This window comes from Apis cerana, linkage group LG1, assembly GCF_029169275.1.
Source record: "Apis cerana isolate GH-2021 linkage group LG1, AcerK_1.0, whole genome shotgun sequence".
NCBI lineage: Eukaryota > Metazoa > Arthropoda > Insecta > Hymenoptera > Apidae > Apis > Apis cerana.
Window position 1 is genome coordinate 3,640,475 of NC_083852.1, and position 22,757 is coordinate 3,663,231.

Below are 22,757 nucleotides of genomic sequence, written 5' to 3' on the forward strand. Positions count from 1 at the left end.
AAACGTGAAAATAAGATGGATTTTTATGAACGGCTCCGATTGGAATCGATCATACATGAATTTTCTTTGGATTTTGATGGATAATGAGAGTTTGGATTTTTTTTATTGGAATCGATGAATTTTCAAATTTTCTTTGGAGTGATTCTGATATAGGAAGAGATGGATAGTGAATTACTCGTGAATATACTAATTGTAAATAAGTAAATTGGTTCTCTTTCATTTATTTTTGATGCTTGAAATGGTCGAGAGAAAGATTTAGATTATAATTCCGAGAAATCGCAATTTTCTTTCAATTTCTTGATTTTTTGATGACAGGGAGAGATGTACAATTTGATCGATGAATTTATATTACATATCATAAATAACATGTCGCTTCGTCAATATTTTAAATCATTAATTTAAATAAATCATTTTCATATACCGAATACTAATATAGCACGTCTCATAATTCTTAATAATAATTTTATATATCCTCCCCATTTTTTTTTTTTTTTAACAAAATTTGAATCACGTGTCTTATTCCGTTAATATCGAAACGATGCTAACAAGAGAATCGAATATATTTTTTTTTATACAAAATACATCCATCTTTTCACACATATATTTGCTTCACGTTCTACTCACTCGTATCTCGACACTGAAAACGTGAAAAACAGTGAGCACATAATTTCAAGATATTATTCAAATTTTATTTGGACGATAATGAGGGAAAGATAATAATAATTCTAAAGCGAATGGAGTATAATTAATTGGCCGTTGAATGTGCCGCGCATAAAAGCTTTCGATTGATTAAATTTTTTTAGTTATTTCATTGTCCCGAAAGTTGAGCAGGAATTTATTGGGAACGGACGGATCAATAATGCTCGATCGTTAATTTTTTGATCAAGTTGTAACGAACTCGTAACGAAATTTCATCCTGATAAAAACTCGTTAATTTATGTTTAATTGAAAGTGGAGTCACGGATAAAACGATATTTCATTTTCATAAAAACTTTCGACCTTATTAGACTTTTTGATTGCTTAAAAAAAAAAAAAAAAAAAAGGAAAAATTCATTTCATTTATTACTTCGTTAAATATTCTTCGAGAATTTGATCGTTCGAATTGTTAACGAAATATACAAAATGATGTGTAAAATTAATCGATTCAATTAACCACCTTTTCTTAAGAACTTTTATTAATTAAATTATTTTTTAAAATACTTAAATGCAACGAATAATTTGGATTTTTAATTAACAAAAATTGCCGTTATCACTATTCGCACGTTATTTCCAGTTTCCAAAATTATTTTTATCGCTTAATTCAATTTTACAATATTTGGTGAGATCAAATTTATTTTTAAAGAGACTGTATCAGACTTTTTATTTGTTTAAAAGAAAATCATCATTTCATTTATTTCGTTAAATAAATATTCTTCAAAAATTTTAATTATTCATATTGCACAATATGATGTAAAATTTCGATTCAATTAATCAACATCATCTTTCCTTAATCTTAAGAATCTTTATTAATTAAATGTGAAATTTTTCATGATACTTTAAACGCAACTGGTGAAAATATTTTGAATTTTTAATTAACAAAAGCTATTACTTCCAATTTTCAAAATTACAAATTATTAATAATCCATAATTTAGCTTCGCAACACGATAACACTTGGATAAAAATCGATTATTGTCTTTTTCCCATTGATCCAACAGAGCAGCATCGCCGATTCAAGTCCATTTCCACTTCAAGTTTATCCTTTTGTCTCGCGAATTGCTCTAATTTATTCTCTGAAAGTACCGGCCCTGTTGCGAACTGGAGCACTCTTCACAGTGAACAGCCCTCGATGACTCGGTTTCTCCGCGATTTTAAGAAGCTCCCCCCTCCCTGAAAACGTCTTCGTGGAGACGAGAAATATTCATCATCAGTGTCTGAATTTAATATCCATCGATACTACAACTAAATCTAATGATAGATTCAAATCGAACTTGTTATTTCCTTTTTTTTTTTTTGGTATATTTTATTGATGGAAAAACTTAGAAGAGAACTTTTCAAGCAAGTAAATAAATTAATTTAATTGATTATTTGATTACTAAATAATATAACTGCACATCGTCACGCATATCATTATATAATAACACCATATAACATCATTTAATTTAATCTCAACTTCTCGAGATTGAAGACGCATTGAAATTTAGCTCGAGAACGTGTTACAATGTTTTGCCCGTGGTCTGCACAGGCTGTAACTGGAACAAAGGGAGGGGAGGCATTATAAACGCAACCTAACCGCGAAACTTACATTTTCCACGCATGCGCACATTCTGCCTGTATTTAACCGTTACAATTATATGCCAGTAGTAACTTATTACGGGCACTGTAATCGCTCAGCACAAGATGTCGCGTATTGTACGAAAAGCGATTGGAATTATTATGCATCGAGTTTCTCCGGAAATATAGCATCGGTATTTTGTTTTTATCATTTGCTTCTCACGAAATTCCTCGATAATAAAAATAAAAAAAAAACGATTTTTCTCGAGTACTGTGCACATTCCTGGCGCGTTCAACGAAAGTGCCGCGATGAAGAAATCTCCTGCGAGTTTATCTTTCGATTAAAAATTCTCTCTTGTATTATTCTTCAATTCGTCGACGAAATTGGAAAAGGAAACGTAATCAGAGGATTGAATCGAATTAAAAAATAAATTTTATGGAATTTAACTCGTAACGTACGATTCTTGTCATGAATCAATGCTCAACAAGTTTGGAGAGGTCGTCGAACTTGGTTTGGTAACGGAAACAGTGGTTGTAACAAGGGATCTCGATCTGTACGTTCCTCTTTCTTTCTTTCTTTCTTTCTTTATCGAGCATAAAAGAATTGTAGACGATGGCATATTTCCGAACGAGAGAGGGGAGGAGGAGGATTGGTAATTCGAAAGAACGACCGGTATTACCTCTGCCTCATCGGCTCATCGACTCTCGTCGACTTCCGGCTTCGACGAGCACGTTCTCAGAAAATGCAATAACCTCTCTCTCTTCCTTCGAGGAGGAGGAGAAGGAGAACGACGAGGCAATTTTATCGGTGCAATCGGTGAAAATTTGCTAGAGAGCACTGAGACAGGATGTATATATCGTGATTATTTGAATACGATGTTTCGAAACAGCTACTATTTATTATATTCTCTCCATTGTGTCTTGTATTGTTGCGATCGTTGTCGATATATTTCGACGTTACTGAGGGAGAAAATTGAACAGTTTATAGTTAAATAATTTATCGTCAAAAAAATGTATTAATAATGATCGAAAATAATTGTAATTGTCAAAAAAAATGAATTATAATTGCTTACGAATAAAAGTATTATTCGATTTTATAGCATTTTAATAAGTAATTATTTAAAATAAGTTTATTAAGTCTCTGATAAATTTCAATTTTTTTTAAATTTGTTCTTTTTTGAAATACTTACTATTCTTTCCGTATTTATAAATATACACCAATGTCTTTATTTTTGATAAATTTTCATTTTTTAATGTTTAACAGAAGATTGTTCTCTCATTCTCGAGATTGATGAACAAGTTTAACACGTCATATTCATTTTGGCGAAGCAAGTACCAAAACTTCTTCTTTAAGAAATTTCGGTTCTGAAAAGCTTTCGAAAGCTTTTTCTCGTGTCGCTCGATGCTCGATTTTATTATTGCGAAATCATTGCATGTTGAAATTTTGAAGGAAATTTTTAAAAAAGTATTCGAGAATATACCAAAAAAAATCCACATTATAAAAAAAATAATGTTTCAATAATATTTTGAATAACACATAATATCATAATAATAATAAACATTTAATAAATTAATCCGTGCGGATACGTATTAATAGCTTATCTTTTTCACATTTGATGTTGTGTTTTACGGGCACCGACCCGATTCATAAATTTTCATAAATTCCCCGTTTTTATTCGGATTATGAAATGCAAATGGAAGTCATAAATAAACGAAACATATTAATATTACAGAAAGCATTTCAATATCGAGGTTGGAATAGGAACAAGGAGATAATATCGATGAGAAAGTAAACATTCGTTTCGTTATATACATTTTTTTCTTCCCCCCCTCCCTCACCCTCTAGTGCTTCAATAATTTTATCAATTTTATTTACACATTTTATTACGCAAGAAGAATTCGGTTCATAAATTTTTTTTTTAAATAATTCCAACATCCAAAATTTCCTGTTGTATAATTGTACAATTTTCCTCGTTATTCGCGCGATTGCAATGATAATAGCAAAATAAAATTAAAATCGCACGATTTGATTGAACGAATCATTGCCCGGTCGTATTATTCGTATTCGTGGAAGAGATAATCGAAAGGAATGGATGCAGCATCCCCCATTCATCCAATCGAACGGCAAAGATCGTCCGGTAAACCGTCTATCGATAAAATCACGTACGATTCCGCATCGTTAATCAGATATTAATCATTGGATTCAAATCTAGCGATGAGGCAAACAATTGCAGGAACAATATTACCAATAAAATATCAAATGATAATTAAATTCCGAATATAAACTTGACGAAGTAGGGAGGATAATAAAATAGTAAATGAACGAGTTTCGATTTCAATCGTTTCGATAATGGATCCGTCAACTGATTTTCCGTGTCACTTTTTCAACTTCGGCCAAAGAGAGCTTCTTCCGAACGAAGAGGCGATTAAACCGTCAAGTTGAGAGAGACGGCGTGTATTAAGTGGACAAAATTCAATTTTCGAATTTATAAAGAATAATTGTTTCTATGTAACGTAATAATAATCATACATTGAAACTTTTAAAATTTTAAATCTTCTTTTTATAAATTGAACGAACTATATAGATAAAGAATCGATAAATTCAATTTCAATAGTTGAGAAATAATGTTACGTTAGAATGTTATGTTATAAATGTTAGAAATTCAAATGGAATGATTTCTTATATATATATTTCACGCGATAAGACTTAAGGATAAATAAAGGAATCATTATTTATCTATTATATATATTTAAAGAAATAAGAAATAATAATATTTCTAATAATTATATCCAGTAAGCTCTATCTTTAAGCGCGTAAATCAACACCGGTATAACTCGAGAGAACCGCGTGGTGGGAGAAGAAAACTGGCAACGTCTTTCAAACGTGCACGAGGGAATGTCCTCCCTTTCCCTTCTCTTCCCTTTCCTTTCCTACTTCGTGTCACACGTGCGGCGTTGTTCCATTACGATATTTCCAACGTCATCCGCGCACGGTTTTATGCTTCGATTTAAGTGAACCTTAAAAGCAACGTTTAAACAATGGCGAAGAATGTAATAAGAATTTTAAAAAATTCAAAATGTAAAGTAAATCAATTTGAAAAAGTTTCATCCGATCCTTTCTTTGCTCAACGAAAGAGCGAATCATTAATAATAATTTTCAATTATTCAGTTGCTGTTTCGAAATTATTTAACAACAAGGATCATCTCTCTCGAGTTTGTTACTTTTTTATGTTATGTTAAATAACTATAATATTTTATTTATGGTATATAATTTTTATATACTGTATATGTTATATTATCCTCAACTTTGATCATCGGTGTCATCCTTGTCGCGATTTCTTTGGCGGATTTTTTTTTCCGCATAATTTTCGGATCGTCAATTTTTCTTTTCAACCCGTTTGGCTTCGCCCGCGCACCTCGGTACACCTCGTTCGAAAAAGCGAATACGAAGGAGAAATAGTCGAAAGAACAACACCGATTGTAACACGGTTGGTACACGAACCGGTACACGCGCAGTTTTCATAGGAATTTGTGCGGTACGACTCTCCACAATTTGTTATTGCCGATGCGCCACAATGCCTCTATTTTTTTTGTTTTTTTTTTTTTGTTTCCCTTCTTTTGAGGCGAATCAAAAATATAAACGCTTTAAAAAAAAAAAATGGAAAAAAATGGTTCAACTTACGCTTTGATTTCCTCTTTGTTTAAGATTCTTCCTACATCACGATGAAATTAAATGGGTAAAAAGTAAAAACTTATATATATTTCTTTTCTTTCATTTATTCTATAATTCTATTTATTCAATAATTTCTTTGTACTATTTCCTTACTCGACCCACACATCTAAAAAATGAATAATTGACAATAATTTTTATATATTCGTTATGAAATTATAAATGAGAGATAATTTCGACAGAAAATTGTAATTATAGCAAGAATTTAATTCTTGCTGGGGTAATAAGTAGAGTAACAAGTGGACAATGAGATTATTACCTTGGAGAAACGAGACGAAAGAAACGAGGATTCGAGAAATTCGCAATCCGCACATTCCACGAGGCAACACGTGAGAGGGCGCCACCAAACCATTGGCCGGGAGCCAAAACTAATTACAACGGCCACTCTGTAGACGCTAAAGGAGCTGCTAACTTGGACACGGCCATCCTCCATTTACCTTCTAGTTTGTCTTCGAAGGTGATCAGGATTATCACTTTCGAGTTCGAGAAGAGACGAACAAAATAAAGAACAAAATTATCGAACGATTTTTCGAAGAATACTTCGAAGAGAATATTGAACATTCGAAGAATACAAAATTCTTGAAATCAGAATTATCTCGTTTTAAAAATATTTCTTAGATAGGAGTTCGATTATTGGCCCCAAGATGATATAAGAATTTTAGTTGTGAATTAAAAAATGATAAATCAATTTTATTTATATTGTATATACCATTATTTATAATGTATACGCCAAGTCTAAGGTTATTGGCAAAAATATCCCTTTCGGTACGCGAAAATTAAATAAAACGGTAAAATTAGAATTTTCCAAAATTTTGATATCGAAAAATTTTGTTGGATCAGATTAGATTTAGTTTTAAATACAACATTTTTCCTAAATAAAGATAATAACAATATAACGTATTCGTTGTGTTCGTTCATTAATCCTTTCTCCGACAAGAAATTTTACATCCGAAATCGGATGAAAAGTTTCCACCCCGCCCGAGTTTCAAACTTTCAAACTACGCTAAAATTTTAACCTCATGTACGACGTTCCAAGTAATTTTCAAGAAAAATCGAAACTTTGCCGTTAAAACGATCTGCATAACAGAGTGTATCAGGTTGAAAATATCTCGGTACAATCGAGTGAAAAAATTTTTAGACCTCATTTATAATTGACACTCCTTGCAAATCCACACTTTTCAAACATCTTAAACATTGCAACATTTTTATCGATTCGTTCTAAAAATTTTTTTATATCCCGATTTTTCCAAACGTACACAAAATTTTTCAACATTATTCAATATTATTATTTAACACACGATCGAGAAAAGTCGAAAAATTTTTTGATCATGCTAATTCCGAATTTTTTTTCATCGTCGAATTACTGTTTGAATTATTTTCATACTCGTATATTTCTTCTTGGAAGAAACAACAAACAGAGATGAGAATAATGAGAAAAAAAAGCGGATGCAATGCGGCAGCCAAGCTTAAAATTAGCATTTTAATTAAATGTACGAGTTCCAAGACACGTTTTTTTTCGAGCCGTATCTGTATATATTCTCGCGTACGTTTCCAGGAGGAATAGTCGTCAAGTGAAGGAAGTAGTGGAGGGGGAGAAGAAGAGAGCCGAAATTTATCGGTACGTTATTTGCGCGCACGCTGCCACTGCAGAGAAACATAGTTAAGTAACTGGAGAAGCTGTAATTAGAATGTTTCCTGTCAGCAAGGACATTCATTCTTGAAGATATCGATCAACCGTCCCCCTCCGTTGTCGTCGATAATTTACACAGGTTTTTAATTTAAATTGTATTCAATATTTACACACGGTAGATTTATTGAGAGAGGAATGTGGCGAAGTAGAAATTTATTCGAAAGAAACAGATTTAGAAGTTTTCGTTCGGGAGATCTTTCAATCGAGATCTGATTACCCAGCATGATCAATGAGAGATAAAAAGAGAAACAAAGTAAAAGAAAAGTCTAACAATAAGCTGAAGTTAAAGCAAGTTCTCAACAATGGTTCAATTGGATATCGTCGACTAAATGTCGTTTAAAGTACAATCTATTTAGTCGAGAGAATCAATTTCTCGGGAAACTTTAAATCTCTCTCGATTAATTAAATTTAGATAATTTTCATCGGAGAATCAAGTATTACGATTTCTGTTTGAAAAAAAAACTTAATCAAGAATTGTAATGCTTATAACGAAGCCAAGTGCAACAATACAATTTTTCACGAATTAAATTCTCTATAATTTACATTACAGAATGAATTTTACCTACAACCGTAACATATGAAGCCAATTACAACTTAAAGGTAACAGGTCTCACAGGTTTAATATCCAATACAAAATCGTTCACCCTACTTCGTGATTCAGAAAATCCAGAAAATCCTCTCATTCAAGATTCACGTTTGTCTCGAGGCACGTCGCAAGATAACGGACGGTGAATTTTGGTGGTTTCGAAATTTCCAGTTTCGACAAGGCTCGTTACCAGATTTTCTCATGCTTCTACGAACGGATATGGATGACTGGGGTATACATTTCTGACCACCGATGTATCCACCACTGACCGTGGCCGGGCAGAAACCGCGTAGACGTGCGGTTTCTCTCGATCGTTAGAGATTTACGAGCTGCCAATATGGTGACACTATGTGTGCGTGCGCATTCGAGCGCCGAGGACATCGATCACTGTAACTGATAAGCGAACGAGCAGTAATTCTGTTACTAAATGCCAATTACGAAATTTATATCTTCGTTTCTTATTATTTATCTATCGTTTGTTTATTTACACAAGTTTTTGTTCAACTATCGGTTATGAAATTCTAACCGATTAATTTTTGTCCCTCTCGAAATTCTCGTCGAATTATTCGTTATTATTATTCAATTTATTTGTTGATAAGAAATTTATCGCTTCGAAATGATCCAAATTGGATAAGGATTGGAGAAGGGAAGAGATTTGTTTTATCGTCTTTGAATATTCATTATCGGTAATTGAGCAGAGTTTACGATCGTTATCCTAATAGGTGTGCTTTACGTTGCAGTAACAATTAATAGGACAGTTACGGCATCGACGAGCTCGTAGATATTATCATTATCATGATCTTAATTGATAGAGTGAATGTAGTACACATTGTATTTCGAGATATATATATATATATATATATTCGATAACTAAAACTTGGTATCTTACTATTCATTAGGATTATCGCGTTATATTTAACGTGTATTTTATCGTTAATTATTTTTCGTATAAAAAGAATAACTTTCTAATTTATACACATATATTTATTATACGGCAAGATTATCTTTCTTGAAGGATTCTTCTAGAATTGATCTACGATTATACGCAATCAGAAGCAAAACTGACCTTGATTTTACCTAAATTACGACGATTTGAATTTGTCTGAAATTTATCGCAGTCAAAATATTTAAAAAAAATTGTATCAAAATGGATGAATCGAATTTTGTTAAATATTTATAAAACGTGTTTTAACATTTAATTATTCGACTTTGCTCTCAGGGTTAAACATCAACCGTATATTTTCGAAATAATGCACTAAAATTAGATATTTGTTTTTCTCTATGATCGTTTCAATCCCACTTCGCACAAGAGAGGAACTGGCAGGGCAAAGTGTCTTGTGTACGGGCAAAACGTACATCCTCTCTCTCGTAGCCAGATTTATTCCTCGTAGAAATTCCTCTCGACAATATCTCAATAAGAAATTCCTGTGCAACGTGTCCCGCCAAAGGTCACCCGCAGTTTCATCAAGAAAAGGGGAGCGGACAGCATCTACGTCACGCCACGTACAATGTCCGTACCTCTACCACGCGTCTTACTATACACCCTATATCCACAACCGACCGAGGCGAGGTAAATCCTTAAAATAGTTTCGAGAAAGATGATATTCGTAAGATGAAAGGAAATTGTGTTACCAAGTATCTCTGCTTTATTAAACGTATATTCTGGATTAAAATTTCATCATTTTTCGAAAAAAATGTACACGAAATATTTCCAAAATTCCCCCTTAAAGAGAAAGAAAACAAAAAGACTCGAATATTTTATAGATATTTAGAAGAAATTTAATTTGCGTTATATTTGTTTCGATTTTACATCCAATTTTTTGCCCTTCTCTCCCCTTCCAAATATTGATCTGGAATACTTTTTAATAAGTTGTGAAATTGATTTAATTAAAATAAAGAATGTACGGTGAGAAAGAATTATATTTAATAAATAGGAATAAACTATATGTTATGCACAGTGGTTCGAATAATGTGTATTAAAAAAAATTTATTTTTTTCAAACGTTTACAAGATTAAACAAAATATAAAGACAGTATATAGGGAGAGAAGTGATCGATAAGAAAACCTCGAAAAAAATCTATTTTAATTTGAATCGTTACAAATCATCGATAAGTTAAGAAATTCACACGAGACGAGAGTACGAGATGTACGAAAAGTAGGAACTTTCTATTTTTTTTTTTTGCCATATTGATTTGCAAAACTTTGCGAAATTATGTTAAAAAATTAATTTTAACTCGCCATTTAACGGATTCTTTAATCGATAACTATTGATATTCACCATAATATATATAATATATTATATATAATAATAATATTCCTAGAGAATTCCATCCCATCAAAAATTTTTTTCCTTTAGAATAATTAATTTCCAATTCTCAAAGTCAGATATTTTTTTTTTTCGAATTACAAATATTTGTATATTTTTTATTCCACACAAATTAAATATGCAATATTAATTTTCTTTATATACGTATATTTTTAATGAAATAATAAATTATAATGAAAACCAGGTATCGTTTCCAAAAAAATTAAACCTCCGTATAAACTCGAGACTTATGGAGAAAAAAATAACGAACCACTGCATACAGTTAAAAAAAAAAAAAAAGGACGAACACACGAAGAACAAAATCGAAACAGCGATCCAATGATACACACCGCATAAATACACACGAGTCGCATCTTTACATATCAACACTTTTCAACGTGTACACGTATGCGCGAGAAAGGCGAGCGAGCGAGCGAGAACGAGAGCGAGCGAGAACGAGAGCAAGCGAGCGAGCGAGAGCGAGAGAGAGAGAGAAAGAGAATTACAAGACGGAGAGAGAGAGAGAGAGAGTGGAGTGGGGCAACAGCAGACCGTACTCGTTTGATGTAAATTTACTGGGTGACGGTGGACACGGGGGCGAAGCGCATAATTCACCCCGTGCTACGTGCCCCCGCGCCCATGTACACGCGTTTACCACTCTTGCGCCCTGCACGCACGTGCGTGACCGACAATGAGCCCAGCCAGCGCCAGAGGGCAGAGAGCTTGGCAAGGCCGCGCGAAGGTATTAACCGGTTGATTTATTATCTCGAGAGTCGAAGCGAATTTGCGAAACGCGGTTCGCACGTTCACGCCTCGAAATCGACCGGTCGTGTGCGAAGTCTGCCTGCCTTCGCAACCTTCAACACCGCGCTTTAACCGGTATCGGTAAAGGCTGGATATAATAGATGATGTAGATCCCTATGGATGAATGCTGGAGAGAGAGAGAGAGGACGATTTTAGATTTCGTGGACACAAGTGGGTGAGAAGATCGGGATCGAAAACGATGATTTCGTTCGAAGTTGCAACGTGAGAGACGATTTATGATATTTGAATTTATGATTTGTATAAATCTATTTGCGAGAGAGAAGGAAATTCGAGCTTCACGTACTTTCTTTAAATTGTAGTTCTGTAAATTGTAGTAAAATATGTTTAACTTCTAGATATCTTTAATTTATCGACACGTTAAAGAATGATTTTTAATGATGGTAAAACAATAATAATAATTTATTAGTAAAATAGATAAATAACGGAACGAGTTTCTCAGTAATAGAAAAATTGTTATTGTTGTTATTGATCATGCAATAAAAATGATTGAATCTAGATGAATCATTTTAAATGATAGAAAAAGGAAGATACGCGCTAGTTAATATTAATTAGGAGGGGAAGAGAATATATATATATATATATATATATATATATATATATATATATATATATATATAGAAATGTCGTTGAAACAACGTTTCTGCTCGATGTTATAGCCGAGCCATACGGTGAGCCAGGGATCCTGTTAACCCTCCACGTCGATAACAATAGTGATCCGTAACAATAGGAACTCCGTTAGCAAAATCCAAACGTGACCGATGCAATACTCATCTATGCGAAAGTTGTAATAGGACTTGACTCCACTGTAAGCATGAATATCGAGAGACCACTTTGCCCAAAACACGTGACTCGTTAACTCACTTGGACCTTGTATTATCGTATTATCGTCGCTTTGAACACAATGCTATTTAATGGGAAAAAAAATGAAATACGAAAATTTTAAATAATATACAATATTTGTTGATTAAAGTTATTTCGTTATGTATCTTAGTATAAAAATGTCTCTATTCACCATAACGAATCTTCCATTGTAGTTGTTTCATTCGGGCTTTCCATTCTCGCGAAGGAAAAATTGAAAAAGAATGAAGATAATGCGAAGAAAATGTTCAATTTTTCTGTTCACATTTTCCCTGATTAACTAATTCACACATCTTCCATTTTATTTTGAAATTTTATTTTAAACTTTCTTCGCACGATCTTCACTTTTTTTCCTCCGCGAAATTCAGTCGAAACTATACCAATATTTTCATGTTCCATCCGCATTATATTTCAATTCCCCTACTCTCCTCTCCCTCCCCCCGAAAAAAACGGCACAAACGTTCCCCGACTCCTTCGTACCGTTTAATAACAAACAGGATGTTTCGTTATCGCGTTACGGCGATCGAATCGATTTTAGCACGGATACGTGGACGCTACTGTTAGAAACGCGATACAAACTGGAATTTACGCATCGAGTCGTCAACTCTTCAAACAACAATGCTTATAATACCACCACGGGTGCGGATATCGATTTGCGGCGGCCTGCTATTCAAAACGTTAGTAGGAGCAGGCTTAGAGTCACGTCACGATTTCAAACAACTTGTGGCTTGGTTTCCGTTCTGCGCTTCAGTTTCATCAGTATCATCCGGCGGACTAAACACTAACGATCGTATTGCCGCCTGTCGGTCGGAAGGGAAAGTTTTATACCGTAATACGTAGAAATTCACGAATGACGCGATCGCGCCAACTATTCAGGCACGAGAAGGGGAAGGAGGGGGAAGCGGGGCTGCGATTGTCTTCCCGTTAAAGCCTGGTGGATTATACGGTGCAACCGTATAATTAAACGCATGGTACGGTGCATAATATGGTTCCACCTCCATTGTAACTGAGCATTCATCTCGTGATTGAGAGAGAGAGAGAGAGAGAGAGAAAGAGAGAGGGGGAGAGAGAGAGAATTCTAACGTTCGATGGAAATGGTCTTTTTTCTTTTTTTTTTTTCTCTCCAATTGGGGGTAACGGTCGTTATTGAGAAAAGTATCATTGAGCAACGCTCGATTGTAGATAGAAGTAATCGCGATTTAGGAATTGTAATTGGAGGAAAATTTTCATTTGATTAAAGTATAATAAGTATGAAATGAAATTTTTAGAAATTTATAGATTTAAATTGTTGAAAATTGAAGGAAAATTGGATTTTTCTTGATCAGAGAAATTAAATTTAATCGATGTTTATGGTAATGAAGATCGTTATTGGAATTTGAGATTAATTTTTTTTTTTCAAATGTTAATCGTAAATTGAGGTTATATTTCAAATAACGATTGCTTTTCAATTTCTATACAATTATACGGTGAAAATCAAAACTTTCCCTTGTATTTTAACATAATTATATTTCTCTTTCTACGTCTAAGAAAACTATGAAACTTTTATAATCGATTAATCTTAATATCAACTCAAGAGACATTCATAACGTAGAACTCGAATAATTTCAAGGTTTATCTCTCTTGCTCGTCATTTCATCGTACAATAAAAGATTCCATAAAACGTTTCATACATTTAACGTATACGATGAATATTTTTCAAATCTTAAAAACAAAATCGTTAAAATTTTCCAATTGGTTGTAAAATAACGACGATCATTTTCTTTTCCTTATCTCAAGAAAAACAGGAAAATGGAATAAATTTTTTATTTTCTTGCGAGTGGAGTAAACAGAAATTTAGAAATTATGATTTATTCCCCTTAAAATTAGATTTTCCTTTATTAATTCAACCAAACTTGAACTTCCATTAATGAATTTCTTGTTCTAGTACACGAAATTTCCATTTCAAATTCTGAAATCTGATTATTGAAAATATAATTAGACATTCTCAATATTTTTCAAATAATTCCAACTTCCAACGAACTCCTCAAAAAACTCTTAATCGAATACAATAATCTTAATAGGAATACAATTTTCACGAGTTAACCAAATTAATAATGCATATGTAGAATCGATTAATACCAAAAGTTCCAGAAGTTCTATTCGATAGATATTCTCTCGAGCTTGACGTATCATCCACCACCACTTCGCCCCGCAATCCGCATTTGCGATTCAAGGTTTTTATTAGCACCGGCCGCGCATTTCCTCGAGAGGCCGATAAAACAGGATACTTCGCGACCCACGGTGTATCCGCGAAGGGAATACTTGGGAGGTATAGGAATAAGAACGGGCCAGTTTCTCGTCCCCATTTGCAAAGGAAATTAAACGATTCCGCGCTATTCGCCTCGACGTGGAGCCATAACGAGTCGATTCAACGCTCTCTCGACGTTCATTCCTTGCATGCATTTCGAAAGGTTGCAGGAAATAGGTAAAAAAGGAGAATAGGAAGAAGAAGAATCGAATTATTATTCGAATACTTTGTCATAGGAAAAAAGAGATAGTTAGTTAGGTCGAAGACTCATGAAAGAGTCATGTCACAGAATTGTCGAAAACATGGAAGGATCCACGTGAAAGAGATCTTGTTTTTCGAACATTCTGTCATCAAAAAGTAAAATAATATAGGAAATTGTATGATATTAAAGAGTCTGGTCATAGCGAGATAGTTGCTACAAATTCTTTTTTTTATTTTTCCACACTTTCTTCTCCCATAATAATTTTCTATCAAAGAAATTTTTTTAACAAAGTTGTTTTTCGGATAATTTTTTCATCTTAATAATTTTTCCATTATATCTTTCCCTCTTATACAAGAAATAATAATTATCCAAATTAAATTCGATGTTGTACACTTTCCAAATTACATTCCAGGAATGTAAAAAAAGGAGGTCATTTCTTGTTCTTGTTCTTTCGTCGACATATTCTCATGAAATATAGCCAGTAAAACAAATCTATTCAAGAAAAAATTAAGGAGAATTAAGGAGAAACGAAAGAGACGTGAGAAGGGAAATTTCGCATAAATAATAGAATTGGGAAAAGAATTCATATTCATTTGTCTTTCTTATCAAATTTGTATTTTTTTATCGAAAAGAATTTTTCATTTACTTAATATTATGAAATTATGATTATTAAAATTTGAATATCATTTAAAATGGATGCTATAAATATTAAAAAATTTTAAGAATCTTTCTAACGTGATTTTATCCTTCAAATTTTTCCAGGTTAGAGCACGCAGCAAATCCAAACCTTTGAACAACGATGTGTAAACGATGAAACCAGGAGATATTAGTCACAAGAGTTAGAAATGTTGTTTATGAAAATGTCATGTTATTAAATGTTAAAAAAACCTTTTCATTTTCTAGAGAGAGGGCGAAATTTAGCCCATTTCTAAATTCTTGTTTTTGAATTATAAATCATTCCTGTATGGTCCTTGTTAATCAAAATTTGCTTGCACCGTTCCTAAAAATTTGCATGTTATGAGATGTTGCGCGTATGCTGATGGCCTGAAACTCTTCAGACGCGTGCAACGAGGTGCTCTCCATTTTTTCATTCAATGGACAATTACGATATTACGTTACCGGGTTTCAAACTTTTCGTTTTATCGTCTTTTCAGCTCAATTCCCATATAAATTACAATATATATGGTTAAGAAAAATATAATCCAATTCAATTATTATAAAATGTTTTATTTTCTACTTTACGTAATTCGAATTTAATCGTCCATTATTTTTTAAATGTCGAATAAGTTTAGTTTATTTAAGAGATCAAAGTAAAGGAGTGTATCAGTGATTTCTAAGAAAACTTTCATAATCTAATTTAAAACTATACTTCGTAAATTATAACAATAGAAAACATGGACAAAATCTCAACCTCCTTTAAAATAAAACCTCATCTAACCTATCTTTTAATATTTTATTCATATTTGCAGCATCGATAACAAATAAAAATAATCAGATAAATCTTCAAATCACCTTTCAATCAATTTATTTTCCAAAAAAAGGAAAAATTAAATAACAAAAATTCCAATATTTTGCACAAATGGAAACTCAATCTCCTTTAGAATAACCTGACCTAACCTATCTTTCGACACAATGCTCGCAGCATCGACGTCTCGGTCGATAACGAGAAAAATAATCGGATAACTCTCCAAATCAATCCTTTAATTAATATATCTTCCAAAAAATAAAACAGCGAAAATTCCACGACACTTTGCACGAAAATAATTGAAATATCGCACGATATCATTACTCCGTTAGATCGTTCAAAGAAAAATCTGGATAAATAATAGCACAGGACGAAATAAAAGAAAATTAAAAGAAATGATCTGTTCCATCGTCGAAGTGACCGATTGAGTATCACGCCATAGTTATAAGTAGCTTACCCGTTCTATTAGCTCCATTATTCGACTTCTACCCGGCCCAAGATTTCTCTCTCTCTCTCTCTCTCTCTCTCGCTCACTCTCTCGCTCGCTCACCCACTCGATCGCCCTCGTTTCGGCTAATACCGCTAATTACTCTCTCGTTGAGGCTCGTGCTCGGTGGCTGGCACCGCCTAACGAACGCTAATTGGACGTCGCTGTGACATCGTAATGCCTGCCCGATACCCGGCAATCTGTCCGCCTCTGTCCGCCTTCTTCCTAACACTTGCGCGCTCCACTGTTGCACCTGTGGAGAAAGGCCATCATCCACCAGAATTCGATCATTTTTCTTTTCCTTTTTTCTTTTTTTTTTTTTTTTTCGAAAAACCAATTTTACACGAATATGAAAAAATTTGAAGAATCGATCAATCCCGCCTCTGTTCGAGGATTTGGATTTGGACAAAACTGATCATTTTCGTCTTTCCACAGAAGTTCGGGAGAGGATAGTAGTTGGAGAAGGAATTCAGGAATTCTTCTCAGAGATTCGTATAAATTCTTAAATGTTCGAGAAGAGAGAGAATCGATAAAAATAAAAATATATTTCCCTCTTGGAGCACGAGTGGGTGAATTTTAAAAAATTGAGGGACGGTTAATTCTTTGAACAGAATAACAACGAATTATTTTCTATGTGAAATCGGGAGATAAAATTTAAAATTGTTTTTGCAGGATCGAATTAAAATTTCGCAGTTTCATTGGTTAAAAACAAGAAGAGCTCTGTCTTTTATTAGGAGATATTACATAACGAACTTCAATTGGGATTCAACGATCGAGTATATATTTATAAACTCACGCGAGTTATTTTTTTTTTTTTTTGCAATATTAAATGTTTGCATTGATAATTTGTATTTGTATATTTTATTATTAATTTAAAAAAAAATAAACGATCAATCGTATTTCGTAAATAAATAATAATTGGTCAAAGAGGGAGAATTATCGATGGAAATATTAAAAATTATTTCGATGTATTAATTTCAATGTATCATGCGTTGAATTTTCATTTCGAAAAATTTTTCCAATAAAGTGTGTAGTGGTAATAAAAAGACTCTCAATTCCTATAATTTTTACATTTGAGTCGAAATGATTTTTTTATTAAAATACACTTCAGCGTGTAATATATTAAAATATCGTTATCGATCTATCCACAAAAATGAAAGGTGAAGCTTTCAGTGTTTATGATTTAATGATTATTTTCTCGTTTCTCTGATCAAAAAAAGGGGGGAAGGGAGGAAAGATATCACGATTCTCCAAATATACAATTTTTACAATCGACAGATTTCTTCAAGAACGATTCCTCATCTATTTGCGATCCATTAATATTTTCACGAGGCATTAATTATCCAAAGATCCCAAAATTTCTAATTCCACCGCCAATTAACCATCATCGATATTCCAAATATATAATTTCCACATCCATCGACAAATTCCTCATCTACGTTCGATCCATTAATAATCCACGAAGCATTAATTACAAAGACTATTTAAATATTCCAAATTTTTACATTCATCGACAAATTCCTAATTTAATTGCGATTTATTAATATTTCCATAAAGCATTAATCACAAAAAAGCTATTTAAAGATCTGAAAACGTCACTCTCGATTACATGAATAGATCCTCCAAATATAGAAATTCTATATCCATTGACAAATTCCTTCAAATCGATACCTCATCTATTTGCAATCCATTAATATCTCCGCGAAAAAAAAAGCCATTCAAAAATACCAAAATTTCTAATGATATCGTCAATTGCATCATCGATTATTATCCAAATATAAAATAATGATTCTATCCATTAAAAATTACCCAAAGCTTTCCAACATCAATTTCTAACATCAATTACCTAACCGTCACCAAGAATCACGGAGAATCGTCGATTCTCCCCGAATATACACGTCCACGCTTTACAAATATCCCGACAAATTCCCTCCTGGAGCGGCCGGCCGTTTATCCGATAAATCGAATGATAGCGCGGTGGATCGAGAGAAACCAAGATCCATCCATGCGCAGAGGGGGAAACGCGATAACTTCATCGAAGATAGCCTCGACTCCCCCACCACTACCTACGCGCTGTAACTCGTCCATAACCCAAAGCCGGCCACGTGTCCCGTATAACCAAATAACCGGACGAGATTCGGATATAAAGCTCTCCTCGATCGATTCGGATCGTCCGATCCGAAGAACCGTTGTGTGTCACTCTTAAGAGCGGGCACTCTCGATTGATCGCGTAACTAAACCCACCAGGGAGAGGAAGGAAGGGAGGGAGGAAGGGAGGGAGCAGCCTCAACCTCGCGCTCGAGTTTGATGGAACGTCGAGGATTAAGCGGCCGTTGTGTAACCCGCACGGAGATCGTGCAAACGTATCCATCCGTCCAAGGAAGGATGGAGAAGATTGAAAGAAAGGGGGGAAAAAAAGGTAAAAGGCGGAAGAGGGATGATGATATCGTTTGTTATCCGGTGGTGGAGAAAGGGGAAAAAGGGTGCTGAAAAATTGGGGTGGTCGATGAAGCGTGACGGGACAACGATGATTCGGCTTTCGTAACGAAGGTGGAAGAAAGGGGGGACGTGAGAGTTGTGTTTGGAAACGATGTTTTTGGAGCGATAAGTAGATACAGGATCGCGGATATTTTTTTTGTGATTAATTTTGTCTTTCGATGTTGAAGAAAGCATTGTGCGTGGAAGTATGACAGGTATAGAGAATTAAAAATTGGATCGTGATTATATATCGATCTGAAAACTGAAATTAATCGTATTGAGTTCAATTTACAAATAAAATTTCTGATAAATTCCTGAGACTAATGATATAAATAATATCCTATAATTTAATATATAAAATATAAAATTCATATTATTAAAGACATAAAATCAATTTATTGGATTATAAATAAATAAATTTGAATAATTAAAAAAAAATCATTCTTTAAAAGATAACTTTAAAGCTAAAAGATTGAAATAATTCAAATATTGTAATTTTAGTAGATCCTTTTCGATGAGTTGAAAAAGCCAATTCTAATCCAGAACGGTAACTATAAAAGAAATGAATCGTGAAAATAGAATTAGGGATAATAACAGACGAAATTAAACCAGTAAATATGGATAACCATAAGACTGCGTTAAATGGAAGAAATAGAATTAGAACATGAATATATGCGATAATAAAAATAAACAATTTACATAATAATAATAATAATAATAATAATAATATATTCTATATACAGTGCACCAAAGAGTCTCGGTATAAGATCAACGAAAGCGAAAAATTTAAAAAGACTTTTAATCGAAGGGATTAAACGCGCGAACGAGTTAAACGTGTAATTAGCATAACAAGAAGCACAGCTTAGATTAACATTTCAAACCTTGCTGTTTCTCCACCGTTCATCCGTATTAAACGGAATACGCAGGCGACAAAAATAAAAGGAGGGAAACGGGAGACACGAAAGTTAATTCCGGCTAACTTTAATTAGCGACTGCCTTCCGAGCTTCGTACAAATATCAACAAAGAGAGCGATTAAGAGGTAGTTGCTACGAACGAACTACACGATCAACTGCTCTCGGTTACACGGCGAGGTAAGGTGAAGTTTGACTATTATACGGCCTCGTTACAACTGCATGTGCTCGTTCGCCAACGGTGTGGAAGAGAGGTGTGCAAGAACGCGTGTTCTTGTTAATGTTGAAGATCAAGTTACGAAAGGAAACGAAGTGGCAAGTTTACTTTCGCATTTTGCCAGACGTGGGTAAGCAAGATTCCTGTTTTACCAAATTCGATATCTGGCTTCTAATTAGAAGATCACGATTTTGATTTTAATTTTAATTTCGCGTAATGGAAACTTTTTCTTCTGGAAAATTTATAATAAAGAGAGAAAAAATTGTTTAAATATACATTTGTTTCTACATTTCATTTTATTGCGATCAGAAAAATCATGCAAATTCGTGAACGTACTCGAATTGGAAATTTTTCCAAAAGACGTTATTTTTCCTTTTTACCTTTCCTTCACTATTCCAAACGCATCTTGTATAAATAAATCGCCGTTGTATCGACATCGTGAACGAGGGAGCGGTTCGATAAACTTTTTAAGGAAACAGGAAGATTTGAAGGGGAAAAAAAAGATACCAAAGACACGAGATTAATGCGATCAAACAAAAAAAAAAAAGAAAAAAACGGAAGAAGGAACGATTGTACACAAGTCTTGGAAAGAAGAGTACTGTCCCTTGACAAATGGTTGATCCCTGATCCATTTATCCGGTACGAGGAGGCCATTCGAATTATTGGAAAAGGATATTTGCAGACGAGTTAAATTCATCGAGAGAAATTGAATCGAAATGAGTTTCGATATTTCGATATTTCGATCTGCACCACGTGCGTACCTCATTTGCAACAGGGAAGCGAAAAAATCGTTTCTTCAAACGCATGAACATGACGTTTACGTGTATATTCTGCAAGTTTACTCTTCTTGTTCTGGCAGATATAAATAATTGGGTTGCAGGAATATGAAGTTAACGAAGTGGGAGCGGTCTTTAGTCTAGTCCAGGTATTATACAGGCAATGCTGAGAAACAAGGACTGGAGAGAAATGGAGATTGGAAACTTTAGACCAATGCTGCTTAACAACGCTGAGGATAAAGTTATAGATTGGAAAATTATTAGTGGATTAGTCGTGCAATATAGAGAGGAGAAAGTTATGGGCAGCGAAAATGAGGAAGCTTGTTTAGGATAACTCTTACTCGGCAAACTGTTGCTGAGGACGAAGCTATGGGCTGTGAAATTAGAGGTTGAAAGCTATTATTACTTTTCAGCAGAATGCAGAAGTTATAGATTGAGAATTATTGGGGACTTGAGTTCAACTTGCAGTTGTTTAATAATAGTGAGAACAAACCTATGGAAATTAACGAAGTGGACAATAATAGCTTAGAAATTTAATGCTGAGATGCTGAGAAGAATGAAATTAAGTGAAAGTATTTGGAAATTAAAGTTACTGCTGCTCAGCAGTACCGAGTACGAAGTTATGGGCTGAGAAATTAACGGAGTGGAAGCTTAGAAGTTTAAACTATTATACTATTTACTCAGCATGCTATAAAATGGAGGGTTGAGAGATTAGACTCAGCAAAGTCGAGGACAAAATTATCGATCGTAAAATTAATGAAAAATAAATAGTTCAGCCTGTTCAACAATTCTGAGAACGAAATCAATGAAGTAGAAGAGATTTCAAATTTTAACTGATTGGTAATTCAGCAATGTTGACAAAAATTTTATCGAGCCTAATTTGATGAACTATTAAATTCTAACTTTTAAATTATCAATTATGCGTGAACGTAAAGATCAAAGCAAATCTTATCGATCGTTTTTCACTTATGATATTCTTTTTTTTCCCTTCCTCCCTTTCCTCCCTTCCCTCTTCACTCATTCTTTGTCGATATTTATTCCAACCCTTCTTTCCGTTCTATTTTCAACCGCTCTTTATTTCATCGCTCATATCGCTGGAAAAGCATCTCTGGTCTTCAACTCTAGACGCATCGCTTTTGCTGCTCAAACGATAAAGCCACGTGGAAGCAAAGAGAATCGTTGAGAACAAGCTTTACCACTTTAACGCGTATCTTTGCTAGCACAAGAGACAATTTCATACGCTCTGAGTGCGTAGTGGAATATAGCGCGATGAAATCAAAAAGTTTCTACGTGTCACATGACAGAGATTACCACCTAATCTTTCTTATCAATAATTTACTTTAATCTAATTAGGAAATCAGAATTTTCTAATCGTACTTAATTCGTTGTTCGAATTTTTATAAACATATCATCAAAAATTGTTTTGATATAATCACGCAAATTTTTAAAAACGCAATAATAAAATCGTAGAGAAGTACAGTTTCGCTTTTTACGAATTGACACAACCTAACCTAATTTTTACGAAATATAAACATTCGATCTATATATATATATATATATATACAAGTAAAGACGCGCTTCAAAATTTTGATTTTTCTCACCAATTTAATTGCACAAGTTTTATTTTGTCTTAAAAATCCTCAACAAAAGTAATTCTTCTCTTCTGCGTCGATATTTCCTTTCCCGCC

At 33.6% G+C, this 22,757-nt stretch overlaps 1 protein-coding gene and 3 long non-coding RNA genes across 5 annotated transcripts in view; 2 read left to right on the plus strand and 2 right to left on the minus strand.

The window, feature by feature from the left end:
• LOC107994951 (furin-like protease 2) overlaps positions 1-22,757 on the minus strand; it is a 376,396-nt gene that overhangs the window by 69,484 nt on the left and 284,155 nt on the right. The window lies entirely within an intron of this gene.
• Positions 1-22,757, minus strand: part of LOC133666442 (uncharacterized) — a 133,930-nt gene that overhangs the window by 3,019 nt on the left and 108,154 nt on the right. The window lies entirely within an intron of this gene.
• Positions 7,570-8,859, plus strand: LOC114577128 (uncharacterized). The gene is made up of 3 exons (XR_003696936.2): positions 7,570-7,750; positions 8,222-8,271; positions 8,360-8,859. It is a non-coding gene; the product is annotated as an uncharacterized LOC114577128 (long non-coding RNA).
• LOC133666462 (uncharacterized) lies at positions 12,977-15,667 on the plus strand. Its single transcript, XR_009830636.1, has 2 exons — positions 12,977-13,216; positions 15,497-15,667. It is a non-coding gene; the product is annotated as an uncharacterized LOC133666462 (long non-coding RNA).